The 18,221-nt window shown below is 39.3% G+C and overlaps 1 protein-coding gene across 9 annotated transcripts in view; it reads left to right on the top strand.

The window, feature by feature from the left end:
- KIAA1217 (KIAA1217 ortholog) overlaps positions 1–18,221 on the top strand; it is an 894,654-nt gene that overhangs the window by 592,129 nt on the left and 284,304 nt on the right. The window lies entirely within an intron of this gene.

The raw sequence follows: 18,221 nt of genomic DNA, 5'->3' as shown, positions 1-18,221 counted from the left end.
GCATGGACCAATCAGCATCTTGCCTTGTTGTGTATTGCCCCACAGCCCCCTGACCAATCAGTGGGCCTGTAACATTAAACATATAGAAAACACTAGAATTTTCTACACTCTATTGAATATATAATGTACTGCATAAAGTACACAGTGTGTGTATGTATGTATGTATATGTATATATATATATATATATATATATATATAGATAGATAGATAGATAGATAGATAGATAGATAGATAGATAGATAGATATAAATATTAACCCCAATGCATGCTTGTTTCCCTTACATACAGGCAAAACAAAAACTCTTGCTCAGTTTTTATTTTTTGTGTCAGTGGATACAGCCAATTAGATTTCATGTCACCTATAAATATACTTTATATATAGTACTAGTGAGAAAGCCTGCCCAGAGGGCAGTCTATTTTGGTGACGGAACCACCGAACCACCCTGCCATTTTCAGAAGGGAAGTCTATTGTGGTGACGGAACCACCTGCCATTTTCGGAATCCAATGGATTCTTTCACCACCCCTTTAGCTCCCTCTCTCTTTTACTCTCTGTCTCCCCTCTCTTTTGCCCTCTGTCTCCCCTCTCTTATGCGCTCTCTCTCCCCTCTCTTTTCCCTCACTTTTGCTCTCTCCCCTCTCTTTTGTTCTCTCTCCCCCTCTCTTTTGTTCTTTCTCCCCCTCTCTTTTGCTCTCTCTCCCCCTCTCTTTTGCTCTCTCTCCCCCTCTCTTTTACTCTCTCTCCTCCTCTCTTTTCCGCTCTCTATCCCTCTCTTTTGTTCTCCCTCTCCCCCTCTCTTTTGCTCTCCCTCTCCCCCCTCTCTTTTGTTCTCCCTCTCCCCCTCTCTTTTGCTCTCCCTCTCCCCCCTCTCTTTTGCTCTCCCTCTCCCTCTCTTTTGCTCTCCCTCTCCCCTCTCTTTTGCTCTCCCTCTCCCCTCTCTTTTGCTCTCTCTCTCCCCTCTCTTTTGCTCTCCCTCTTCCCCCTCTCTTTTGCTCTCTCTCCCCTCTCTTTTGCTCTCTCTCTTCCCTCTATTTTGCTCTCTCCCTCCCCTCTCTTTTACTCTCTCCCTCCCCCTGTCCTTTTTGTTTGTTTGTATTAGGGCACTCCCACTCACTCACCTGCTGAGCCGCCCACCCGCCACCCGTCCACACCAGCAGAAGATCGTTATAAACTGTGACACACGCAGTGTCACCATCTGTAACGATCAGGCATCTGGCCACATATGGAGGCAGAGCACCGATCGCGCTCCGGCTCCATATGCGGCAGATGCCTGAAGCTTCAGGAGCTCCAGCTCTTAACTGTTATGTACAGCTGAGAGTTGGAGCTCCTGAAGCTGTCTTGCGCTTAGGTGGCTGTGCGCGCAACTGTCGACGGCGACGGACGTGTTACAAATGCAATTATAGTTTAGATTAACCAGGCTCTATGCCGTAATAACTATGAATTGCAATGCATTCAATTAATTGCTGAAAATATAGTTTAACATTCCATTAAAAGTAAATCAGTAGTTTATGAAAAACATTGTTCTTTGGCGTGCAAACTCCCATGGTCTTTAAATGGTTAAATCCTGTCAGATGTATTAGACCTAAAGCTGCCATTGTGTGTAGAATAGCTCCCCTTGCAGTTAGATATTCCATCCGTAGTTATTATAGATGGATTTCGTCTTCTAAATGACTTACTGAATAGTTGATACATTACTTAAAAATAATACAACACAAACAAATCATGTACCAAAAGCAACATAAATTCTGTTTAAAAACAATAACAAAAAAAATCTGATTACCTCTCCTAGACGCTCAGAAAAGAGTTGATTGAAAGAAAATAAAATGTAATCATAAAAACATGTAAAGATTAAGGCAATCTTGTTAACATAGTTTATTTTATTGTAGCAACAAATCTGAAAATATATAAACTGAGATATTTAACAGTCAATTAGGAAAGGAGTCAAGGACTGTAATAATTCAGGACAGAAAGTTAAATGTTGCCTGAAAGTGAAGTGAAAAAATATATTTAGTAATCATTAGAAAGAGATTTTTGCTGTATTCTGGTACAAATATTATATTGTTTGTGAAGGGAATGCATGGAAAGGATACAGATTAGCTTGCGGTTCACAGCCAATCACATCACTGCTTATGTCCCTCTCTCAGTTTGACAACTAGTGATTGCCTAATGAAGTGTTCATGCTCTCCCATGTTCTAAGTATACTGGTAATGGATCTGTCCTTTAAAGAGACATACACACATCTCATTTCACACATATATTCGCTAAAATACTCAAATCTCCATTTAATTTGTCCTTAATCTTGCACATTTTGCTTTTGGATTACAAAATCAAAAAATTAACCATGAAAATAACTATTTCATAGTATTTTATGGAGGTAAAAATGCCAGGCTTCAAGGGTATTAACTGCAGAAGCATTTTAGGATTGTAATTACTGGAGAATACTGACAATAACGGCTAAAGTTTAGAAATCATTGTTAACACAAGTGCGAGATTGTGAGCAAACCCTTTATTTTTTCACATTAAAGAAATTGATATTATCTAACCAAACATTTCCAATATAATAAAGCCAGTGTTGCTAAGTCACACAAATAATTATCACTGTAATCCACAGCTAGACATCCATACTTAAAGGGATAGTTTTTCTTTCATGATTCAGATAGAGCATGCAATTTTAAACAACTTTCTAATTTTTGGTTCAGCCCCTGGGTTTCGCTTGCTGATTGGTGGCTAACTGTAGCCACAATCAGCAAGCTCTATCCAGGGTACTGAACATAAAATGGGCCGGTTTCTAAGCTTGCATTCTTGCTTTTCAAATAAAGATATCAAGAGAACAAAGACAAATTGATAATAGGAGTAAATTAGAAAGTTGCTTAAAATTGTTGCTCTATCTGAACCATGTAAGAAAAATGTTGGTTTACTATCCTTTTAATTTAAAAAAGAAGGGGAAGAAACAATAGCAATTTTTTAGGACCCCAAAAAACCTGTTTATCACACAGTGTAAATGATATAATTACTGCATGAATGGTTATTACACAGCAAGACGTGTTTAATGTTCTTTTCTATAACCATATTAGTGCTAATGGGTAATGCGAACCACTGCAGTAGGTAGAAATGCCTCCCTTTTGTCTAAGGGGTAATCCTGCCCCTATGTAACTCCCCATTACTGCTTGAGTCAGTTTGGTTTCTACCTATTTGGATTAAAGGACCAGTCAACACATTAGATTTGCATAATCAACAAATGCAAGATAACAAGACAATGCACTTAGTCTGAACTTCAAATGAGTAGTAGATTTTTTTATAACAAATTTCAAAGTTATGTATATTTCCACTCCCCTTGTACCATGTGATAGCAATCAGCCAATCACAAATGCATATACGTATAGTCTGTGAATTCTTGCACATGCTCAGTAGGATCTGGTGACTCAAAAATTGTAAATATAAAAGACTGTGCACATTTTTTTTAATGGAAGTAAATTGGAAAGTTGTTTAAAATTACATGCTGTATCTGAATCATGAAAATGTAATTTAACCTGAGTGTCCCTTTAAGGACAGGTGAGCTGCTGCAGATGTCATTCCCTACTGTGAGGGTTCAGCCACTCCTTGGACCTTACAAGAGGTTTCAACTTACAGACACTCCTACAACTGTGATTACTTACAGGGTTTCCCTAGTGACTTTAAAGGGACAGTCAACCCAAAATTCTAAATAGTTAATTCCTATAAACTTGCTATAAACGATTATTATTTTGAACTAGGAGCAGACTGTTTACTGTGGTATCTATAGGGAGAGGAGCAGCTATATCGGCAGTATGAGTACATTAGTACCTAAAGCAGGAAGGCTCAGTATCTGGCAGGGGAGGAGCATTTTCAGTCAGTGCACTGTGGCATTTATAGGAATAGGAGAAGCTATACATTGTGGTACCTAGAGCAGGAAGGCTCACTATCTAGCAGGGGAGGAGCATTTGCAGGCAGTGTGCTGTGGTATCTTAGGAAGAGGAGCAGCTATATCGGCAGTATGTGTACATTGTGGTACCTGATATGTAATAGATTATGGTCCATATGCTCTGTCTGGTTATATATAAAATGCAGCACTCTCTGATCTGTGCACCTGGTAAAGTCTGTATGTTCCCTAAGCCTAATATGTTATGCTTGTGACACTGCTGCTCTGTATTTAGCTGTGGAGTAAGGACAGTTGACTTCTGATAAGTGTTTAGAGCTGTACATTTACCGTAACTTGCAGCCTGAGCTGGCTGTACTTACTGTGTGTAGTGTGATAGGTACAGTGTGACATACAACGCCTGTCACTGAGAGGTGACTTACACTAAAGGGCTAACACTGGTCTGTAGCTCCCTTCTCATTTTCCTACAGCGTTATTGGCGCACTGTGCATGCGCAAAACACGGGAGTGACACGGGAGTGTGTACGGGCAAAAATAAGCTGTTAGAGCTGCACAATGAAGATAGTGGTGACTAAATATGGAAGGGGGCAGACGGACATTTTAAACAGCTACACGAGACAAAAGTAAGTACTAATACTTAGAAACACTTTAGGCTACTAAATTGGGCTATAGTTCAAAATAATAATCGTTAGCAAGTTTATAGGAATTAACTATTTGAAATTTTGGGTTGACTGTCCCTTTAAGAACTGTGATTGACTCTGAGAGGGTGCCCCCTGTAGGTTACCCTCATCCATACAGCAGAAACAGGCAAGAAAGATTAGGAATTCCACTGCTTGATGGTTACTGTAATGTTTTTTGTTTGTATATACAGTTTTTAAAGCAGTTTTTTACTCTGTGTGAAAAACTAGATGTTGTTTGTTTTATGTCTCCCAGAGATCAACATCCTGTGCTTTTTATATCCGTTACATCAGTGTATTTGCAGATGAATGGCACAATGTTTCAGGTTCCCTGTAGCATCTGCCTGCTGCCCGTACTGTCAAGTCACATGGTCTGTGTATCTCATAATCTGACCTCAGTACTCACAAAGGGCCCGATAGTCTAAAACTCTCCACTCTGGTGAGATTATCTAAGAAGTCTCATCATTACTGAGAGGCCCCTCAAAAAATGTAAGAAACGCAAATGTTTGCTAGAAGGCTGTTTCTTCTGTTAAGTGTGATCAGTCCACGGGTCATCATTACTTCTGGGATATTACTCCTCCCCAACAGGAAGTGCAAGAGGATTCACCCAGCAGAGCTGCATATAGCTCCTCCCCTCTACGTCACTCCCAGTCATTCTCTTGCACCCAACGACTAGATAGGATGTGTGAGAGGACTATGGTGATTATACTTAGTTTTATATCTTCAATCAAAAGTTTGTTATTTTAAAATAGCACCGGAGTGTGTTATTATCTCTCTGGCAGAGTTTGAAGAAGAATCTACCAGAGGTTTTGTTATGATTTTAGCCGGAGTAGTTAAGATCATATTGCTGTTTCTCGGCCATCTGAGGAGAGGTAAACTTCAGATCAGGGGACAGCGGGCAGATGAATCTGCATAGAGGTATGTAGCAGTTTTTATTTTCTGACAATGGAATTGATGAGAAAATCCTGCCATACCGATATAATGTCATGTATGTATACTTTACACTTCAGTATTCTGGGGAATGGTACTTCACTAGAATTACACTGTAAGAAATACATAAAGCTGTTTAATAACTAGAGATTATGTTTAACGTTTTTGCTGGAATGTAAAATCGTTTTCATTTACTGAGGTACTGAGTGAATAAATGTTTGGGCACTATTTCTCCACTTGGCAGTTGCTTAATCTGTTTTCTGACAGTTTCTGTTCTCCCTCACTGCTGTGTGTGAGGGGGAGGGGCCGTTTTTTGGCGCTTTTACTACGCATCAAATATTTCAGTCAGCAACTCATTGTATTCCCTGCATGATCCGGTTCATCTCTACAGAGCTCAGGGGTCTTCAAAACTTATTTTGAGGGAGGTAATTTCTCTCAGCAGAGCTGTGAGAATTATAGTTTGACTGAGATAAAAAACGTTTATTCTGTAATTTGTTTCCTGCTTTCAGAATTTGTTATCTTTGCTAATGGGATTAAACCTTTGCTAAAGTTGTGTTATTTACAAGGATTGAGGCTATAACTGTTTCAATTTATTAATTTTCAACTGTCATAGATCTTCTGTGCTTCTTAAAGGCACAGTACGTTTTAATATTATTCTAATTGAATTGTATTTCCAAGTTACAAGTTTATTTGCTAGTGTGTTAAACATGTCTGATTCAGAGGATGATACCTGTGTCATTTGTTGCAATGCCAAAGTGGAGCCCAATAGAAATTTATGTACTAACTGTATTGATGCTACTTTAAATAAAAGTCAATCTGTACAAATTGAACAAATTTCACCAAACAACGAGGGGAGAGTTATGCCGACTAACTCGCCTCACGTGTCAGTACCTACATCTCCCGCTCAGAGGGAGGTGCGTGATATTGTAGCGCCGAGTACATCTGGGCGGCCATTACAAATCACATTACAGGATATGGCTACTGTTATGACTGAGGTTTTGGCTAAATTACCAGAACTAAGAGGTAAGCGTGATCACTCTGGGGTGAGAACAGAGTGCGCTGATAATATTAGGGCCATGTCAGACACTGCGTCACAGGTGGCAGAACATGAGGACGGAGAACTTCATTCTGTGGGTGACGGTTCTGATCCAAACAGACTGGATTCAGATATTTCAAATTTTAAATTTAAACTGGAAAACCTCCGTGTATTACTAGGGGAGGTGTTAGCGGCTCTGAATGATTGTAACACAGTTGCAATACCAGAGAAAATGTGTAGGTTGGATAAATATTTTGCGGTACCGACGAGTACTGAGGTTTTTCCTATACCTAAGAGACTTACTGAAATTGTTACTAAGGAGTGGGATAGACCCGGTGTGCCGTTCTCACCCCCTCCGATATTTAGAAAAATGTTTCCGATAGACGCCACCACAAGGGACTTATGGCAAACGGTCCCTAAGGTGGAGGGAGCAGTTTCTACCTTAGCTAAGCGTACCACTATCCCGGTGGAGGATAGCTGTGCTTTTTCAGATCCAATGGATAAAAAATTAGAGGGTTACCTTAAGAAAATGTTTGTTCAACAAGGTTTTATATTGCAACCCCTTGCATGCATTGCGCCGATCACGGCTGTAGCGGCATTCTGGATTGAGTCTCTGGAAGAGAACATTGGTTCAGCTACTCTGGACGACATTACGGACAGGCTTAGAGTCCTTAAACTAGCTAATTCATTCATTTCGGAGGCCGTAGTACATCTTACTAAACTTACGGCGAAGAATTCAGGATTCGCCATTCAGGCACGCAGGGCGCTGTGGCTAAAATCCTGGTCAGCTGATGTTACTTCTAAGTCTAAATTGCTTAATATACCTTTCAAGGGGCAGACCTTATTCGGGCCCGGGTTGAAAGAGATTATCGCTGACATTACAGGAGGTAAAGGCCATGCCCTGCCTCAGGACAAAGCCAAAGCCAAGACTAGACAGTCTAATTTTCGTTCCTTTCGTAATTTCAAAGCAGGAGCAGCATCAACTTCCTCTGCACCAAAACAGGAAGGAGCTGTTGCTCGCTACAGACAAGGCTGGAAACCTAACCAGTCCTGGAACAAGGGCAAGCAGACTAGGAAACCTGCGGCTGCCCCTAAAACAGCATGAATTGAGGGCCCCCGATCCAGGATCGGATCTAGTGGGGGGCAGACTTTCTCTCTTCACCCAGGCTTGGGCAAGAGATGTTCAGGATCCCTGGGCGCTAGAGATAATATCTCAGGGATACCTTCTGGACTACAAATACTCTCCTCCAAGAGAGAGATTTCATCTGTCAAGATTGTCAACAATCCAGACAAAGAAAGAGGCGTTTCTACGCTGCGTACAAGAGCTCTTGTTAATGGGAGTAATCCATCCAGTTCCACGATCGGAACGGGGACAGGGGTTTTACTCAAATCTGTTTGTGGTTCCCAAAAAAGAGGGAACTTTCAGACCAATCCTGGACTTAAAGATCCTAAACAAATTCCTAAGAGTTCCATCGTTCAAGATGGAGACTATTCGGACAATTTTACCTATGATCCAAGAGGGTCAGTACATGACCACTGTAGATTTAAAAGATGCTTACCTTCACATACCGATTCACAAAGATCATTATCGGTACCTAAGGTTTGCCTTCCTAGACAGGCATTACCAGTTTGTGGCTCTTCCATTCGGATTGGCTACAGCTCCAAGAATCTTCACAAAGGTTCTGGGTGCTCTTCTGGCGGTACTAAGACCGCGGGGAATCTCGGTAGCTCCATACCTAGACGACATTCTGATACAAGCTTCAAGCTTTCAAACTGCCAAGTCTCATACAGAGTTAGTGCTGGCATTTCTAAGGTCACATGGATGGAAGGTGAACGAAAAGAAAAGTTCACTCGTTCCACTCACAAGAGTTCCCTTCCTGGGGACTCTTATAGATTCTGTAGAAATGAAGATTTACCTGACAGAGGACAGGCTAACAAGACTTCAAAGTGCTTGCCGCACCCTTCATTCCATTCAACACCCGTCAGTGGCTCAATGCATGGAGGTAATCGGCTTAATGGTAGCGGCAATGGACATAGTACCCTTTGCACGCTTACACCTCAGACCACTGCAACTGTGCATGCTAAGTCAGTGGAATGGGGATTACTCAGACTTATCCCCTTCTCTGAATCTGGATCAAGAGACCAGAAATTCTCTTCTATGGTGGCTTTCTCGGCCACATCTGTCCAGGGGGATGCCATTCAGCAGACCAGACTGGACAATTGTAACAACAGACGCCAGCCTTCTAGGTTGGGGTGCCGTCTGGAATTCTCTGAAGGCTCAGGGACAATGGAGTCAGGAGGAGAGTCTCCTGCCAATAAACATTCTGGAATTGAGAGCAGTTCTCAATGCCCTCCTGGCTTGGCCCCAGTTGACAACTCGGGGGTTCATCAGGTTTCAGTCGGACAACATCACGACTGTAGCTTACATCAACCATCAGGGAGGGACAAGAAGCTCCCTAGCTATGATGGAAGTATCAAAGATAATTCGCTGGGCAGAGTCTCACTCTTGCCACCTGTCAGCAATCCACATCCCGGGAGTGGAGAACTGGGAGGCGGATTTCTTAAGTCATCAGACTTTTCATCCGGGGGAGTGGGAACTTCATCCGGAGGTCTTTGCCCAAATACTTCGACGTTGGGGCAAACCAGAGATAGATCTCATGGCGTCTCGACAGAACGCCAAGCTTCCTCGTTACGGGTCCAGATCCAGGGATCCAGGAGCAGTCCTGATAGATGCTCTGACAGCACCTTGGGACTTCAGGATGGCTTACGTGTTTCCACCCTTCCCGTTGCTTCCTCGATTGATTGCCAGAATCAAACAAGAGAGAGCATCAGTGATTCTAATAGCACCTGCGTGGCCACGCAGGACTTGGTATGCAGACCTGGTGGACATGTCCTCCTGTCCACCTTGGTCTCTACCTCTGAAACAGGACCTTCTGATACAGGGTCCCTTCAAACATCAAAATCTAACTTCTCTGAAGCTGACTGCTTGGAAATTGAACGCTTGATTTTATCAAGACGTGGGTTTTCTGAGTCAGTTATTGATACCTTAATACAGGCTAGGAAACCTGTTAGCAGAAAGATTTACCATAAGATATGGCGTAAATACCTATATTGGTGTGAATCCAAAGGTTACTCTTGGAGTAAGGTTAGGATTCCTAGGATATTGTCTTTTCTACAAGAAGGTTTAGAAAAGGGTTTATCTGCTAGTTCATTAAAGGGACCGATCTCAGCTCTGTCCATTCTGTTACACAAACGTCTGTCAGAAGTTCCTGACGTCCAGGCTTTTTGTCAGGCTTTGGCCAGGATTAAGCCTGTGTTTAAAACTGTTGCTCCACCATGGAGTTTAAACCTTGTTCTTAATGTTTTACAGGGCGTTCCGTTTGAACCCCTTCATTCCATTGATATAAAGTTGTTATCTTGGAAAGTTCTATTTTTAATGGCTATTTCCTCGGCTCGAAGAGTCTCTGAATTATCAGCCTTACATTGTGATTCTCCTTATTTGATTTTTCATTCGGATAAGGTAGTCCTGCGTACTAAACCTGGGTTCTTACCTAAGGTAGTTACTAACAGGAATATCAATCAAGAGATTGTTGTTCCTTCTTTATGCCCAAATCCTTCTTCAAAGAAGGAACGTCTACTGCACAACCTGGATGTAGTCCGTGCTCTAAAATTTTACTTACAGGCAACTAAGGAATTTCGACAAACGTCTTCTCTGTTTGTCATTTACTCTGGGCAGAGGAGAGGTCAAAAAGCTTCCGCTACCTCTCTTTCTTTTTGGCTTCGTAGCATAATTCGTTTAGCTTATGAGACTGCTGGACAGCAGCCTCCTGAAAGAATTACAGCTCATTCTACTAGAGCTGTGGCTTCCACTTGGGCCTTCAAGAATGAGGCCTCTGTTGAACAGATTTGCAAGGCTGCAACTTGGTCTTCGCTTCATACTTTTTCCAAATTTTACAAATTTGACACTTTTGCTTCATCTGAGGCTATTTTTGGGAGAAAGGTTCTTCAGGCAGTGGTTCCTTCTGTATAAAGAGCCTGCCTATCCCTCCCGTCATCCGTGTACTTTTGCTTTGGTATTGGTATCCCAGAAGTAATGATGACCCGTGGACTGATCACACTTAACAGAAGAAAACATAATTTATGCTTACCTGATAAATTCCTTTCTTCTGTAGTGTGATCAGTCCACGGCCCGCCCTGTTGTTAAGGCAGGTAAATATTTTTTAATTTATACTCCAGTCACCACTTCACCCTTGGCTTTTCCTTTCTCGTTGGTCCTTGGTCGAATGACTGGGAGTGACGTAGAGGGGAGGAGCTATATGCAGCTCTGCTGGGTGAATCCTCTTGCACTTCCTGTTGGGGAGGAGTAATTTCCCAGAAGTAATGATGACCCGTGGACTGATCACACTACAGAAGAAAGGAATTTATCAGGTAAGCATAAATTATGTTTTATCTCATTATCTAGGTTCCTGGATGGGAAAGAGAGACACCTACATTACAATATAATGTTCAAAGAAAGAGCCCAAACTTTGTGTGTGATTTCTCCCCGTGCCTGTGAGGTTTTTATCATCAAGCCGTTAGTGAAAGGTTATGCTGTTTGCAGAGAACTTCCTGTAAGCTCACCTTGTTAAATCAAAAGTCATAGTAGATCAGTGTCAGTGAAGTATTATGGGTCCTTAGCACTATTTCCTATATTACATGGCTGCTGCAATGGCAAACAGATCAGCAGCTTCTATTATGTAATTTACTTCATTCATTTGGTGTCCTTTATTGAAAAGCATATGCTCAACAGCAGCAGTGCGCTACTAATTAGCTAACTGGTGATTGGTGGCTACACACATTTGTGTTCAGCTAGTTCCCAGGAGCTGACTTATGTGTTTAATTCATTTGCAGGGCTTATATGCAAGCAATCATAACAAAACATTTTGTTTTATGTCCCTTTAACCCTTCTACATCATATGAGACCACCAAGCCTGTAAAGGGACATTGTAGTGCAATGACCTGCTCTTATTTGTTAGAGAATGACATTTTCACACTACTGATCCTTAAACTCTAAGGGGCTGATTCAACAAATGGTGGGCAGACATGATTCGCTGTAGCATTTAACATTGCACAAGCGTTTTCCGATGTGGCGGATGAGTTAAGGAGCAGCGGTCTTACGATTGCTGCTTCTTAACTTATGTTTCTTACGAGCTTGACAAATCTCCCCCTATGGCGTAGATTAGAAGTGGAGCTCAAAATTGTATAACGCTATTGTGCATTGCATCGCTCGAATCAATAATGCTTTTTATTTTTGTCCAAATTATCTCTTATTTTACCATACTATTAATTATAATACTAATAATGCTAATTTTACAGCAGTATTTTGTATAGCACTTAGCTCACCACATGTAATACGTGCGCAGTCAGTGTGCTAATAGCCCTCTCTGAGCTATCCATTAAAAGTATTGAGCATACTAAAAAGTTATGGCCGTGCTAAGATACTTTGGTTAAAATGTTTAACCTTCAGATTGTGCTTTAGGTCAAACAAGAGATGTTCCTTCTGCTATCGATTGCACTCCATTTGTACACAAATTCTATGGGGCCGATTTATCATTGTCTGAGTGGACATGATCCTCTGTAGCAGATCATGTCCACCACACATCGATAAATGCCCACACCATACGCTGTCGGCATATATCGTTGCACAAGCATTTCTTGTGAAATGCTTGTGCAATGCCGCCCCCTGCACATTTGCGGCCGCTAGCAGGTGGTGTCAATCATCCCGATCGTATCCGATCGGGATGATTGCTGTTCGCCACCTCAGAGGTGGCGGACGAGTTGAGGAGCAGCAGTCTTAAGACCGCTGCTTCTTAACTTCAGTTTCAGGGGAACCTGAAACTACTGGGGTAAATTGCAGCATCCGCTGCTTGATAAATAGCCTCACAAAGAGGATAAACACATAGGTTAATTACTGTTCTGCAACTGGAAGCTTTTCAGCTTCTGAGCAGAATACCCCTGGTGATTGGTGGGGTCATGCAATCCCCTCTTCGAATTGGCTTAGCGATTTTGTCCTTGTAATGCACTTGTACACAATAGACTGGATGCCTTTCCTCCACTTGTGCACTGTACCACCGACACTGGCACAGCTGCTTACGTAGAAGGAATAAAGATAGCTGTAGGCAGCTATCTAGTATTCCCAATAAGAAATCTACACCTTCTTGTGCCTATTTTTCCGTTAATATTTTGTAAAGATGATTTTCAGATGAAATGTTATAAGGACTCCAGAAAATCATGTTTGTTGTATGTACAATAAATGACTCTGTAAATACTTGCAGCTATAGTGTCAGTGACTCTCATATATGCACAGCGGCACACGCTGTCAACACTAGATCCTAGGCTTATTATTATTAATATTCTTGGCATTTCCAGCCCTTCGTACCAAGTCAGCCACTACTGAGGTTTGAGGCAATTTAAGCACTGCAGCGTTGATATTAATATTCTATAATCTCACCCTTAGGACTCATTTTGAGTTCCTCATTATCATTATCATGTGAAATTACAGCATCTTACTAAGGCACATGATTAGAATCACACACTATGTGCCAGCAATGACAGTAAGAGATGACCACTTTATCTATTAAAAGTTTGTGTTTCATGATTACTGTTGCTTTAACTTTTAAACATTACTTTGTTTTTTGCTGGTTTACTTTTTGGGGGGTTTAGAAAATGTTAGCGTTTTTTGTTTCCTGGCACTCTTTTATTTCATTACTAAATATTTGTGCCACAAGATCTGCCTGTGCCAAAATGTGTAGCAGAAAAAAATACTGTGTTATTTAAAGACAAAATAAGGTTTAAAATGTGCTATATTATTTTCTTTTCTCAGTGCATTGGCAGTCTAAGCAGTCCTTTGTGTCAGCCAAGAGGTTAAATTGCCACCCTCACTTAAAATGCATCCTGCTGTAATACACATTTTGACAGGCTGAGGTAAATGAAGACACTTGTTCACCAGTTCCTTTGAGACACAGCTGTTGAACATACTCTAGGGACTGTGGTGTGACCTTTAACCTTTTTATTTAGGGAGTGATACACTATACAGTAAATATATGTGTGTGTGTGTATATTTATTTATATATATATATATATATATATATATGTGTGTGTATATTTATTTATATATATATATATATATATATATATATATATATATATATATATATATATATATATATATATATATATATATATATATATATATATATATATATATATATATATGTGTGTGTGTGTATATTTATATATTTGTGTGTGTGTGTATATTTATATATATATATATTTATATATATATATGTGTGTGTGTGTGTGTATATTTATATATATGTGTGTGTGTGTGTATATTTATATATATGTGTGTGTGTGTGTATATTTATATATATGTGTGTGTGTGTGTGTGTATATTTATATATATATGTGTGTGTGTGTGTATATTTATATATATATATGTGTGTGTGTGTGTGGTGCGTGTATGCACACACAATGCAATGGCAAAACATTTACATGAATGGCAGAGTTTTAAATCATATATTAAAAAGCATGGAAATTCCCCAATTAAACTAAAGGGACAGTAAAGACAAAACTACACTTTTATGATTCAGATAGGGCATGCAATTTTAAACAACTTTCCAATTTACTTTTATCATCAGATTTGCTTTGTTCCCTTGGTGGTATTTTTGAAAAGCTAAACCTAGCTAGGCTCAAACTGATTTCTAAACCGTTGAAAACCGCCTCTTTTCTCAGAGCATTTTGAACGTTTTTCACAGTTAGACAGTGCTAGTTCATATTTGTCATATAGATAACATTGTGCTACCTCCCGTGAAGTTATTTAGGAGTCTTCACTGATTGACTACACTGCATGTCTGTCAAAAGCACTTAGATAAGGAGGCTGTATGCAGAGGCTTAGATACAAGGTAATCACAGAGGTAAAAAGTATATTAATATAACTGTGTTGGTTATGCAAAAACGGGAATGGGTAATAAAATGATTATCTATCTTTTTAAATAAGAAAAGGTTTGGTATAGACTGTCCCTTAATCTTTCAAACATTTTATTAGAATATTGTATTTTTAAATTACACCAAAATTGTTATTGTTTAAACAGATAGATAAAGCCTTTACTACCAATTCCTCAGCTTTGCACAACCAACAGTGTTATAATAATATAATTTATAACATTTAAACCTCTAAATTGTTGCCTGATTCTAAGCTACCACAGACAGCCTCTTATCACATGCTTTTTTATTTTCTTTTCACAACATGAGTCTGCTAATTCATGTGTGTCATATAGATAACATTGTGCTCTCTCCTGTGGAGTTGTGGCTGACACTGCACTTATTGGCTAAAATGCAAGTTAATAGATAATAAATAAATAGCCATGTGATAAGGGGGCTGTTAGAAGAGCCTTAGATACAAGGTAATCACAAAGGTAAAAAGTGTATTAATATGACCATGTTGGCTGTGCAAAACTGGGGAATGGGTAATAAAGTGAGTGCCTGTGATTTGTGTTTAGTACATGTGTAGTGCTTGTGTGATGTGTGTACATCTTGACCAATATCAGTCTGCTACAACCGCACCAATAGACCAATATCTTGGACTACTACTCACAAACTCCTCTGCTGTCAAATGCTGCTACTGAGCATGCCCTAACTTATATTTTTAAGTCAATCTAGCTCAGCATCAGCTGCTCCACGAACAAGTAAGACAGTAAAATCTCTCTGCATGACAGATTTCATAATGATTGGTGCAACATTTTTACTGTAGGTTTGGCTAATCTTTTTCACTCTTGAGAAGTAATTTAAAGGCGATATGAAACCCAAAATGTTTATTTTGTGATTCAGATAGAGCATATATTGTTAAACAACTTTCCAATTTACTTTAATTATGATTTTTGCTTCATTCTTCCCTTGTTGAATGAGCAGCAACATACTTACTGGGAGTTAGCTTAACACATTGGTTAGCCCATAACAAGAGGCATATATGTGCAGGCACTAATCAGCTGCTAGCTCTCAGCTCCTGAGCCTATTTAAGTATGATTTTACAAAGAGAACTAAGCACATTAGGTAATAGAAATAAATTAGAAATGTGTCTATCTGAATCATTAAGGAAAAATTTGAGGTTTCAGGTCCCTTTTTAATTTGAGTTTTAGCAATTCCAGTCACTTAGGCCACTTCAATTTCAAATAAAATTGTTCTTGCAATCCCAAATTACAAGCACCTGAAAAACAGGGTAAAATTGATAATAACCTGATAATTTTAGAAAAAAAACGAGGAATCATTCAAACCATAATCTGCAGCATAAATCCCAATAAAAATTTCCTTCAGTTACTGATACAGTGCATATACAAAATTCTGTATAGTTAGGAAAATAAATCTACATGGAAGACCTATCTTTCTTGTTTTAAAAGATACTACTGCTTTTATACAGTAATAAAATTATGATAGCGATATTTTAAGACCTATTTTTTTCCATCTTTAAAGGGAAACAAAAATCTGGAAAAAAAATCTACCATGCATATGAACACTTTTTAAAATAATTTTTGCATAAAAGAAACTTGGAAAGTCCAAATTAAACTTGCATGATTTAGATACTGCATGTCATTTTAAGACACTTTTAAATTCACTTCTATTTTCAAATGTGCTTCGTTCTTTTGGTACTATCCCTTGTTGAAAAAAATGCACACATATCCTAAACTAGTGGGAGATAGCTGCTGATTGGTGCCTGCACACATTTGTCTCTTGTGATTGGCTAACTAGATGTGTTCAGCTAGCTGCCAGTAGTGCATTGCTGCTTCTTCAGCAAAGGATAGCAAGATAATGAAGCAAATTTGATACTAAAAGTAAACTGGAAAGTTGTTTTAAAATTGTATGCTCTATCTGAATCATGAAACTTTTGGGGTTTCCTGTCCCTTTAAAAGGGATAGAAAGGTCAAAATTGAAATGTTCACGGGTTCATTTAAAGGGGACACTGAATCCAAATTTTTTCTTTCGTGATTCAGATAGAGCATGCAATTTTAAGCAACTTTCTAATTTACTCCTATTAACAAATTTTCTTCATTCTCTCTGTATCTTTATTTAAAAAGCAAGAATGTAAGTTAGATGCCGGTCCATTTTTAGTGAACAACCTGGGTTGTTTGTGCTGATTGGTGGATAAATTTACCCACCAATAAACAAGTGCTGTCCAGGGTTCCAACCAAAAATTGGCTGGCTCCTTAGCTTAGATGCCTTCTTTTTTAAATAAAGATAGCAAGAGAATGAAGAAAAATTGATAATAGGAGTAAATTAGAAAGTTGCTTAAAATTGCATGCTCTATCTGAATCACGAAAGACAAAACTTGGGTTCAGTGTCCCTTTAAACTTTAAATGGAAGAATTTTTCCAATGTCTTCCATAAGCAAAATACTCCTAGTAAACATTATCACTGTTTTTTTTGGATGGATTGTTTAGAAATTTTTACAGTATGTAAAATATTTTTTTAATAATTATTACTTTTAAATATTTTATATTTAATGATTCAAGAATGCGCTTTAAGATAACTCATTCTTCATGTGTGCTAACCCAAAATCTTGTTAGACCTAAAGTGCAAAACCCGAATCGCGTTACATATATTTTACATTCCTATGTTCTTCACATAGAATTTTTTTTTAATTTTTATTATTAAATATATATTTCTATATATCTGATAATAATGTAAAATAGATATCTATACCAATATATCTATAGGAATAGATATACCGGTATAGGTATATACATATATATATATATATATATATATATATATATATATATATATATATATATATATATATATATATATAAATATGTATTTACAAGAAAAATAGCATTGTCCTGTATATGAAGAACATTGGAATGGGAAATATGTACAGTAAATATACATTAAAACACATAGATACATATGTACACACATATATACATACATTATATATATATATATATATATATATACACACTCTAGGGCTGCACTATTAATCGCATATGCGATTTAAAACCCTGCCCACTATGATGTACAGGAGGGCTCTGCGGGGCCACATGCAGGTAAGGGGGGTGGCAGTGACTTACCAGTGCTGTACTAGTACATGGTGACTGACTGAGCTCAGGCTGAGGGGGGCCGGGGAGGCAGCCGTGTCGGATCTAGCTGGAGGGATATAGCTGGCCATGCAGTGCTGAATGGACTAGCAGCGTTTTCTTGTCCGGTGCAGCAGCAAGCACAGTGGCTTCCTCCCACCATGAATAGAAAGCTGGCCAGCAGGATGCACGGTCTGCACGCCCAAATACTCAATTCAAAGTATTTGGGCGCGCAGACCCTGCATCCTGCTGGCCAGTTTTCTATTCATGGTGGGAGGGAGCCGCTGTGCTTGCTGCTGCACCAGACAAGAAAACGCTGCATGGGGGGCCGGTGAGTGACTGTGGTAGTGTTGTGTAGTGGGACTCACTTGGCATAGGTCACCATTGCAAGATAAAGAGCTTGTCTCATCTGCATTAGAATCATACTGCAAACTATAGAGCTCAGCTGGCTTACTTTACACTAATATTGTTTGCTATAGAGACATTACTGCAGAGTATAGAGCTTACTCGCATTTTATATAATTGATTAGTGCTGTTGCTGATTTGTGGGTGCAGTGCTAGGTCCCTCTAATCA

The sequence above is a fragment of the Bombina bombina genome, chromosome 5 (assembly GCF_027579735.1).
Source record: "Bombina bombina isolate aBomBom1 chromosome 5, aBomBom1.pri, whole genome shotgun sequence".
Taxonomy (NCBI): Eukaryota; Metazoa; Chordata; class Amphibia; order Anura; family Bombinatoridae; genus Bombina; species Bombina bombina.
This window is presented reverse-complemented; position numbering and strand designations above follow the sequence as displayed.